The following is a 10016-nucleotide window of genomic DNA, read 5'->3' as shown; positions in this document are numbered from 1 at the left end:
TCATTTCCATTCAGATGACCTGATATGTTCAACTGAACAACCAGAGGAGCTTTAAAACTAATAATAATGAGAAGATTTCTAGGGGGTGGCAACTTTTTATCACGTACATCTTCTTAAAGCATTTTAGGCAGTGATACCCAAACTGTGTTCCCTGCATCCCCAAGGGTCCCTGGAGCCCCCCCTTGGGAGAGGGGAGTGAGGTGCAAGAGGTACTGGGTCTCCCACCTTCCATCATGATTTCAACCAGAGCAGTGGCACGACTTCTATTGGTTTCCTATGCCCTCCCTCCATAGACTAGAGTCCCCGACTTAAAAAAAAAGTTGGAAATTCACTGATTTCAGGAAAGTGGTATGAGGAAGGATGGTGCCAAGCTATGGACATGGCAGCCTCCCATCTCTCTTAGAACAGCTTGCCACCTTCTTTGCTCTTACTTTGTACCCTGCCAGTTCCCTCCCTGACTCACTGCTCAGCTGCCAGAAACTGCGTCCCGCCCCACGCCACCCCTGAACCACCCTGGGCCCAGGGTCCTCAACCCAGCTCACCAAAACCACAGACCGACCCTCACTCCCAGTGCCTAAGCCCTGGCATGGCTCCAACAGGCATTGGAGAGAAGATTAAATTCACAGTCCGGGGACATTCTGGAGACTCGTGCCTTATTTCCAAAGGGCAGTGACTGTCATTATGCTTAAATGAACTGCTTTCCTGATTGAAAACATGTATTTTTAAAAGCTTAATTCTTCTCCTTTCTCCAAAATGAGAATCAAGTTATAACTGTGGCATGGCACCTTGAGAGCATTCGTTTTTTATACTTCATAGAATCCTTAATAATACAAAAATTGCCCAGAGCATTTCACACTGAGTTATGAAGTCATTAACATTTTTGGGATAAACACAATACCCCAGGACAAGTTATTAGCCATATAGTAGTGGGGGAAAAATTAGATACATTGAAAAAGCCTCATGTCTAGCAACTGCAGGCAGAAAATTTCACCTGCTCCTGGTTAAAGGCGGCTGAGGCAGCCCCCCACATCCCATGTGCCGACTGGGTGGCCTTTTCTCAGCCAACCAACTTGCATATTGGATATTGGTAAAATCTGAAAGAATCAGCATCTTGGATGTCCCAAGGCCAGTGATCTTTCCAAACTCACGGCCCTGCATCCTGCCTCAAGGCCCCTGGTATTTATGATCGTGTCGGCAACAGAATGGCTGTCCCCCCCACACCAGCGTCTCTTCAGACCCATAACAAATTTTATCTCGCTGTGCTGTTTGCTTTCAAATTAGCAGGGGAATCCATCATACATGCTCTCCTCTTCCCACCCCACGTCCCCTCTTTCCACCTGTTCTTCACGATTATCCTCAAGTGTCACTGCCTTCGTAGAGATTTCTAAAAGGCCAGGACTCCGATGTCCTCTCCTTTTAATCGACAACTGTGGGTATATTTTGCCAGGAATTTTCTTTTGGGGACTTCAGCATACTGTACTTTGATTATTCTTTAATTCTGCTCACACACAAGAATTATGGTTATGAAAGAAACCCAGGGGGATTAGTCATTCAGACTTGCAATGAAGCATCCTTGCCTCTGGCTGAATCCTTAGCCAACCAAGATAAACATTCACAAAGTTTATAGATGGTCTCAAATGTTCTGTTTCTTTATGGGTTTCCCTCAGCTGGGGTGGAGGTGTCCTTCCCTGGATCCTTCCCTTTACTACTCCATGGAGCCCTCGCCAGAAGGACAAGGCAAGAGGGGTAGTGTGTCCCAAGCAAGAAGTATAAATAACACACACACACACACAAAAAGAGTAACACCACTACGCCATCCGGCATCTATTGCAGATACCACTAATTTACATGGTGCCCTTTCCCTCTGAGCCTAGACTCAGCTTCAGAAGCCTTTCCACAAAGTATTTCCAATTGCCATTGATATATGATTAAAAACACATATTCCATCTCCAGTGCAGTCCCTGGGAAGCAACCCAGCTCCAAGTGTCTGTGACTCTTGAAAAGTCAAAACTGTAGCACTGTCTAAAGACTCCGGTTTCTACCTCTAGCCACTTACAACACCCCCCAGATCCCATGCCCTCTTTCCTAGGATGAGTGTGCCAATAAAAAGGGCTCTAGCCCATGGGATCTTCCACAAGTGCCTCCACAATTCAATATCCCTGATTCTCTGAGTGTTTTCACCACTACATTTGACACTCACTTATGGAAGAGACTGTGTCCCACATTCCCCTTTGAGCCAGCACTGAATTCATCTTCCTCAACCTCACTGACGGGTCCACCCCCTTTTTCACACCGGCCACATTCTGCATCCATCATCCTCACATGACCCTACTCCTCAAACTAGATCCTGAGTCTGGGCTCCCCTCTCCTGATGTCAGCGCCTTCTCTTGCCTTCAGTGAACAGAAGAGTCTCTGTCTTCCCCAGGACCTCTCATTGTTTGATGGGTCACCTAGTCTGTCACTCCTGTTCAGAGTCCACGAATTTGCCAGGTTGCCTGAACTCCAGAGCCACCCTCTTGGGTATTTCCCTCACCAGCATCCCAGGTTCTGTCCTACTGGCCCCGTGAAGTGAAGGAGGACCGTTCCAATTTGCTGGAAAAAAAATTATACCAGATTTTCCTCCTAAATCCTTTACTTGAGTCATTTGCTGTTAATTCTAAGAATTAGCCCCCAGGAGCAATTACAACCTAAATTACGTTACATTTTACATAACATTAATTTTCATATTCTTCTGTTTTTCAAGATGAAGTCCCAATCCCAATCAAACAACCCCCCATTGCTGCTTATTTGGAAAAAAAAAATCCCACCCCCGCCCCTGCATTAAGTGAATGCATTTGAAGTCATCCTTCTGTGGTTCCAAAGATAGGTAGAAAAGTGGACTCCCCCCTCCCACCCCGTGTGTTAACTCCCTCCCCACCGGGCATTCTAGGTAGGAGTCTCTAGTGCTGGGAGAGGGGGCATGTGAGAGATTCAGAGAAGACTAAATCGCTCTATATAATAAAGGGATTGGCAGACCCTGGAAGTGTTGCTGAGTGAAATACGATGTCACTTCACCTCATCATCCCCAAGAGATCTTCAGTAAAATCTATGTTTTGTTTCAGTGCTTTGGAGTAAGAGTCTATTTTGCTTTGGGTTTTTATGAGACATATGTTGACACTGGACTCAGAGGCAAGTGCCAGATGGTCCAGTCACATACTGGACACCCTGTGAATCACCTTGTTTGGGGGGAGGAGAAACTGAGGCTCAGGAAGAAAGCTTACGGGCTGGGTGATGGGACCACAGTGAACTAGCAAAATATGCCCCATCCAAAGGGGGTGGTCGCACAAACAGTGTACCCAGTGAAGCGAGCCCCTCTGATTTTTCAGAAGAAGCCAGAACTCTGGATTTTTAAGTCAGACTGCCCCATGGATCTTCTTTGTTTTGGTTTTTTTAAATGCAGGACAAAGTTATCAAATAAGACTATCATCTGCATCCTTCCATGGGCAGCTACTATGTAACCTCTAGACTGGGAAAATACTAAAAGTTCGGTTCAACCCACATAGTAGATTCCTGCCACTTTGGAAAATAAATTTACTTTGTCCAAATATAAGTGGTCTCTCCCTTTTCCTCTCTATATTAGCAAAATCTGGGTCACAGTGTATTTATAATACATAAATGCATGTATATCTCTATCTAAAAAGAGAGATTCCAGATCCTACTGCTTTTTGGTCTTCTCTCTCTACTCTGTAAAGCCCCGTTAATAGTCAGATCAATAAGGAGAGGAGCTTTAGGTATGTATCAGATGCAAATTATTTGCAAGAAGTTGCACTATTTCTAAGGAGTAGGCAACGGGCCCGGGCACAAAGTGTTTACCCACCTACTCAAGTGTCTAAGCCAATTATCTTTTTCAAAGAAGGTATTCAAATGTAGCTCTCCCAAGGTCCAGCAATTTCCAGTAGTTCTTGACTTGTCTGTCAACAGATATCAAGTTAAGCTTAACCATTTCTCTTATGCTTCTGCTTCCCCCAAGGACATATGAAATAGCTACATAATAGCCAGTTTCTCCAGATGGTAATGGCAAAGCCAAAGTAGACACCCAATGTAATTTATGGGATAGACGAACGAGAGCGGAACTGATTTCCGTGACAGTGATTTGTGGAGAGACAGTAAGTTCTTTCTTGGGACATATAAATGTATGTTTTCCCCATTTTCATTCAGAAAAACATTGAGGTCAAGGCAAGTTCGGATCCACAGAGTGAAGGTCAATCTCAAACTTGCATTTTCCAGAGGCGCTGTGTGGAAAAGCACCTGGGGCCAAGACACTAATCCAGAATTTACTGATGAGCCAGGTAACCTTGGGTAAATCACCCAACCCTCTGTGCTTCCTCTTAAACTGCCCAAGTGTCTGGAGAATAAAAGAGATTTGCTCCAGGATGAGCCTCGAGCATTTCAGAAGAACTGGAGTCCATCTGGGCAAAGGGAGTTAGTTGCTTTCTGAAGTTACTACTCTTACAAGTGTTCCTGTCGGTTTCCTGCCCGAGTTATGGGTTCTAATCTCTCCTGATCCTCAATTTTTAATGCACAAGCAAAAGACATTTGTCTTCCTTTCCTGAGGCTGGAAGGTTAGATGACCGTTCGGTGTCATCTTTATTTTTTTTATTTTTTATTTTTTAAAGATTTTATTTATTTATTTGACAGAGAGATAGAGAGCACAAGTAGGCAGAGGGATAGGGAGAAACAGGCTCTCCGCTGAGCAGGGAGCTGGACGTGGGGCTCGATCCCAGGACCCCAGGATCATGACCTGAGGTGAAGGCAGCCGCTTAACAGACTGAGCCACCCAGGCGCCCCCGGTGTCATCTTTAAAGGCCACCTTTTCTCTGCCACATTGAGGTGTTGCATCTGATGATCAGGAGCATCCAATCGAAACTTCTGGTTGTCTGCCTTGACAGCCCAAGAATCAGGCTTCAAGGCAGAGGCCTGCTGAGGCGGCGGTTGCCATCCTCTATGATTCATCCTAGGGTATTTCCTCCAAAATGCAGGGACTGATGAATCAGCCCAACCTGTGGGAATTTATTCTGGATAGCAGCAGCTCCTTGGTCTGTGTCTTCGGGTGTCCATTGGACTCAGAGACTTGTTTTGCTCCCTCAAACCCCATGAATTCACTGATACTCACAGACACGACGTGCACCAAAAAGAACTAGGTAATAACTATAATATATATATGTTTATAATATAAAAGTATATATTATAGTTATAATATATATGATAAAAATATATTTATTATATTTTATATAATATATATTTATAATATAAATTTATTATATTTTATATAATATATAATAACAATTAAATATATTTATACTTTCTAAATTAAATATTAAATATAAATATATAATATATATTTAAAATAAGTATTATATTATAAATATATATGTATTTCCTATTTTAGGGACCCAGAAAAACATAAATAAGCCACTTTTCTTTACCTCCTGTTCAATTTGAATATCTACTCCCCCTCGGCAAGGGAGGGAACAGCAAACTGAATCGCTCCTTGGGGTCTCAGAGTCACCACACTGCACAAGTCCAGTGGGCGCTGCTCAAACTGTCCACAGTTGTGCGTGGCTCAGCTTATAGGTTACGTACATGCTTACTTGCAAGTCCATAGTATGATGGGGAACACAGGCTCATAACCAGCTCAGTGGCCTTGACATTTCTGACCTTTCTAAGCCTATTCTCTGTTTTTAATTGGGCTTTATGACCTTTAATGTACTTTTAAAATCCTTTATCACAGGGGAGCCTGGGTCACTCAGTCAACAGTTAAGCACCCAGCTCTTGATTTCGGCTCAGGTCATGATCCCAGGGTTGTGAGATCGAGCCCTGCGTCTCTGCTTGAGATTCTCCCTCTCCCTCTGCCCCTCCCCCTGCTCATGCAGGCACTCGCTCTCTCTCAAGTAAATCTTTAAAAAACTTATTTAAATTTAAAAAAATTCTTAATTAAATGACAATGACATGCTTGATTAAAATTCTTTATCACAGTGTGATCTGAGTGTACATAAGTTAATGGTAACCGACATCCTAGGGGCAGTTAAGTAGTATTTGAGGAGACTTAATCATGAACGCAGACCCTAGGGTGGTTGCATCAGCCCTTCAGTCCACACCAGGATTTGTTCATCAACAAACAGTGCTAGAAATAATTATTTAATTGGTGAAATGAAGGTATGTTGTTGGCTAGGAAGAAGGAAGGGGCCTTCCACTCTTGCATTAATAAGATGCAAGAATTTGTCCTTGTTACTCCGTCCAGTTACTCTGCAAGTAACTGATCAGGTCTTGCAGAGCTGCCCCAGTGCCAGACTTCATGGGCCCTCTGGCTCTGCACTCAGGGCTGGTCCTAGAGTAACCCAATCCTGCCAGAGCGCTGGAGGACCAAAAGTGGCAGTGCCTGCCCTCCCCCAGCCCCCGGTGCATTCAGTGGCTCACAGCTACCCTTAAAACATTACATCAGCTCATTAAAAGGTGGCCCCCTTCACATGGGTGAAACCCCTTTATTGTTTCCTAGCACACCCCTTTCATTCTGTTACAGTAATTGCTTCAGACTTGCTTTACTGGTTCAGTGGCAAACAAATCACAAGATTATGGGTCTTGTGCAGTAGTCATTTCCATCTTAACATGAGAGCCATCCGCTTCTGCAGCATTGGGTCATTGGTACTCTGAGAGTTTCATACATTAGAAATAAGAAAATGTAAAATCATATATTAGAGTTGCTTGTGTAAACAAATAAATCAAGTAAGGAATCATATTATTAGATGACCAATTAAATGAAAGGACTACCCAGGCATTGTTAGCAGGATAATTAATTGTAGGTTTTGACTCATCTTTGTGCACTTTGTTGCCCTATTAAGATAATGAATTGATTCTCTATGATTGGGTCCAAAACCATGTTTAATCAGATTCTGCGAGGCAAAGGATCATTATTTTCATGACTTTGTGAAATGCATATTTTTTCCAACCAATTCTGAAACAGGCTTTTCAAAGGTTAGGAGAAGAGAGCTCTTATCCTTTTATATAACACCAATTGAAATCAGAAGTTTAAAGAAAATCTCATTATCAAGAGAGTAATTTGGGGAAACTAACACTGCAATCTTCCTTTGAATTGGAAAATGCTTTGAATAGAGATTTCTGAATAGAAGGTTCAGGGATTTTTTTTTTTCCTTATAGATTTTCTTAGGGTTTCTCAAATCCCAACCACTATGGTGTAGACAAACCACAAATTACCCCTTTGAGGTTTGGGGACTTTGGGTTTATTTTTATGGTTTCTTGGTCTCCTCTTAAAGAAACGTCTCACAAATGTGAAAGGGGGATAAAGTGGGTTCCCTTTCATCCCAAGTGACTTAAGAATTTGAGTGGGTAGGATCCAAATGCACAAAAATCATAAAGATACACAAGAGAGAAATTTAGCCTTTTTTTTTTACGAAATTCAAAAATACCAGTGTTTCCCTTCTTGCCTGGGAACATAAAAGAGAGTGTTCTAGGATAAATTAAAGGCGGCCCTATTTTAAACAACTTGTCTTTATGCAAGAGGTAGTATGAACTAAAAATTTAACTAGCTTCAAGAAGAGTTTAGATAAACCCCTCTGAATCATATCTATGTCAAGGGATTGAGGAGGATCTCAGGATGCTCAGAGGACATCCCTTGCCCTTTGGCGCCCAATCCAACCTTTCCAGACACCCACACTGTTCAAGGGGTCCCCTGTTCTCCCAGGGAATACCCCTCCCACAGTGCTCAGCACGTTCATATACATCTACCTCCCACACTCAGGGACTCTGTCTTAATGAACATTGCATCCATTAGCAAAGGACCTGATACAGTAAATATTGGACCAAACCGATCATTGATATCAGATATTTTCCCCCATGAAATGCCCTGAGATATTTCTTATGGTCTTGTTATTTCTTTTCCAAGTTGCCCCTAGAAAGAAACTCAGGCGGTTCTTCAGGGGCAGGGCAGCTCTACCCAGCCATTCCTGGATGTGGTTCCATGGTGTCATTGACTTTATTAACATACTGCCTTTCTTAAGAGTGGAGGGCGTGGGCAAAGTGTGAAGGGAGGTGGTCAAAGGTTGGTTTTAAAGAATGTTCTTTCTTCTTCCCCAAGTGCAACACTCCAGCTTCCCTAAACAGCCTGTAGAGTGTTGTGGTTTTCATTGCAAGCTCTGAAGACAGATGGCCTGATTTGGAATCCTAGCTCTACCACATAATGACCTTGGGCAAATTACTTAATGGCTTGGTGCCCATGATGCTGTATCAGTAAAGGAGGGCAATTATCATGTCCACTTTACAAAGCTGTAAGAATCCAATGAGATGATCCATATGCCGGTGTGAAGTGTGCTACCCGACCCATAGCAAGAATTTGATAAGTGTGTATCTGTCAGTATAGGCTAGGATGTGCTGCAGAACAAAAGGGACAAGCTCTCAGTGGCTTAAAAAAAACAAAGTTGTGTTGTTCGCTCATGCTGCATGCCCATACAGGTAGACACGGCTCTTTGTTCATCGAAGCCACTCAGGAAACTAAGCTACAGAAGCATCCACCTGTATGTCCCATCAGAGGAAAGGAAAGAGAAGGTGGCAAGCCACACTGGCTCTTAAATCTTCCACCAGGAATGGCACATGATACTTTTGCTCATATTTCATTGGCCAAAGCAAGTCATCACATGGCCCCACTAGGGCCACTGAGACAGGGGAGTGTGAACCTGCCATGTGCCTAAAAGTGGGGAGAACCAGAAATATTTGGTTTATGGTGTAACTAACCACCGTAAGTTACAACCAGGGGCTGGCTGATGTTATTCTGATGGTGGCTCGTATGCAATGCACTCTCATACGTTCACAAGCAAAAATGTAAAATGTCAATGATCTAAAACAGGTAGCTTCTTGCAACCAAACTAGACTATTCGGTTCTCTGTCCATGCCCCGCATAGAAGGCAGCAAAGCACATTCTCTGTCCCTCCTGCACCTCTTCTTCCAATGACACTATTCTCATATAATTGTCAATAACCAGTCATTTTTGAACAGTCTCAATGCCACATTTCATTCTGGTTGCATGATAGACGGGGGAGAAAAGCTTCCAGGGAGAAAATGGAAACTCTTTTTTTTTCTTCCAAAGCTTAAGAAAAATAACCGCCAAGTCCCCCGTCCTGTCAACTCATTTAATGTGTAGGCCTTTTTTTTTTTTTTTTTTATCCTCTATGGGGGTAAGAGGTGCTAGAAGCAGAGAAGAGCCCTCCCCCATTCTAAATTGTTTCCTAAATGTTTTCTGGTGATTTACGTAACAAATAACTAAAACACACAAGGAAGCTGGTAACTTCTCATTTGATCTTTCCTGCAGTGAGAACTAAAAGGAAAAGCCTGTCTGGGAGACTTCAGAGGCCACTAAACTGCTTTCTATTGATTTTATACTAAGATACTTTATCACTCTTGTTGCTTTAAAAAGAAATGCAATCTGTGTCAGGGTCTAAATAGACTTTCCTAGAAAAATCAGGCCCCACACTCCTACGTGAACAGATGTGGAGGATATTTATCAGCTTTGGCAAATCAACTTTGGGGAATTTTTTTTCAAGAAGCATCTTTCCTACTATAACATCCCACCCCTTGAAAGGGTGATGGCTGGAACATTTCTTCCCGAGATTAAACTCCCCCTTGGATCTGGAACTTGCCTTCAAATGCACTCTGTCCGGTCCTCTTCCTGTGTACCTGGGGGACTCAAGGCTCTGAGATGTTGGGAACTTGCTGACACTCACTGAATGAGCCAGGGAGAGAATCCAGCCTCAGACCCACTCTCCGAATCCCAGACAGAAATCTCAGAATTGGCATGTTTTAAACCCCAAGTGACTTTTTCCTGCACCAGAATCCCCCCTGTGGAATATCCCCCAAAGGAAAGAGTATGATGATGCAGTTTTTGGTTTTTTTTCCTTAACCTTCTCAATGCAAGCTACCTTAGGCCTATTTCCTGTCGACACTTGGAATACTGTATCTCCTGTTTTAAG

The 10016-nt window shown here is 43.1% G+C and overlaps 1 protein-coding gene across 2 annotated transcripts in view; it reads left to right on the top strand.

Annotated features, from left to right (window-relative positions):
- Positions 1-10016, top strand: part of KAZN (kazrin, periplakin interacting protein) — a 1038326-nt gene that overhangs the window by 553682 nt on the left and 474628 nt on the right. The window lies entirely within an intron of this gene.

This window comes from Halichoerus grypus, chromosome 5, assembly GCF_964656455.1.
Source record: "Halichoerus grypus chromosome 5, mHalGry1.hap1.1, whole genome shotgun sequence".
Taxonomy (NCBI): Eukaryota; Metazoa; Chordata; class Mammalia; order Carnivora; family Phocidae; genus Halichoerus; species Halichoerus grypus.
Note: the sequence above shows the minus strand (reverse complement) of the source record. Positions and strands in the feature narration are given on the sequence as shown.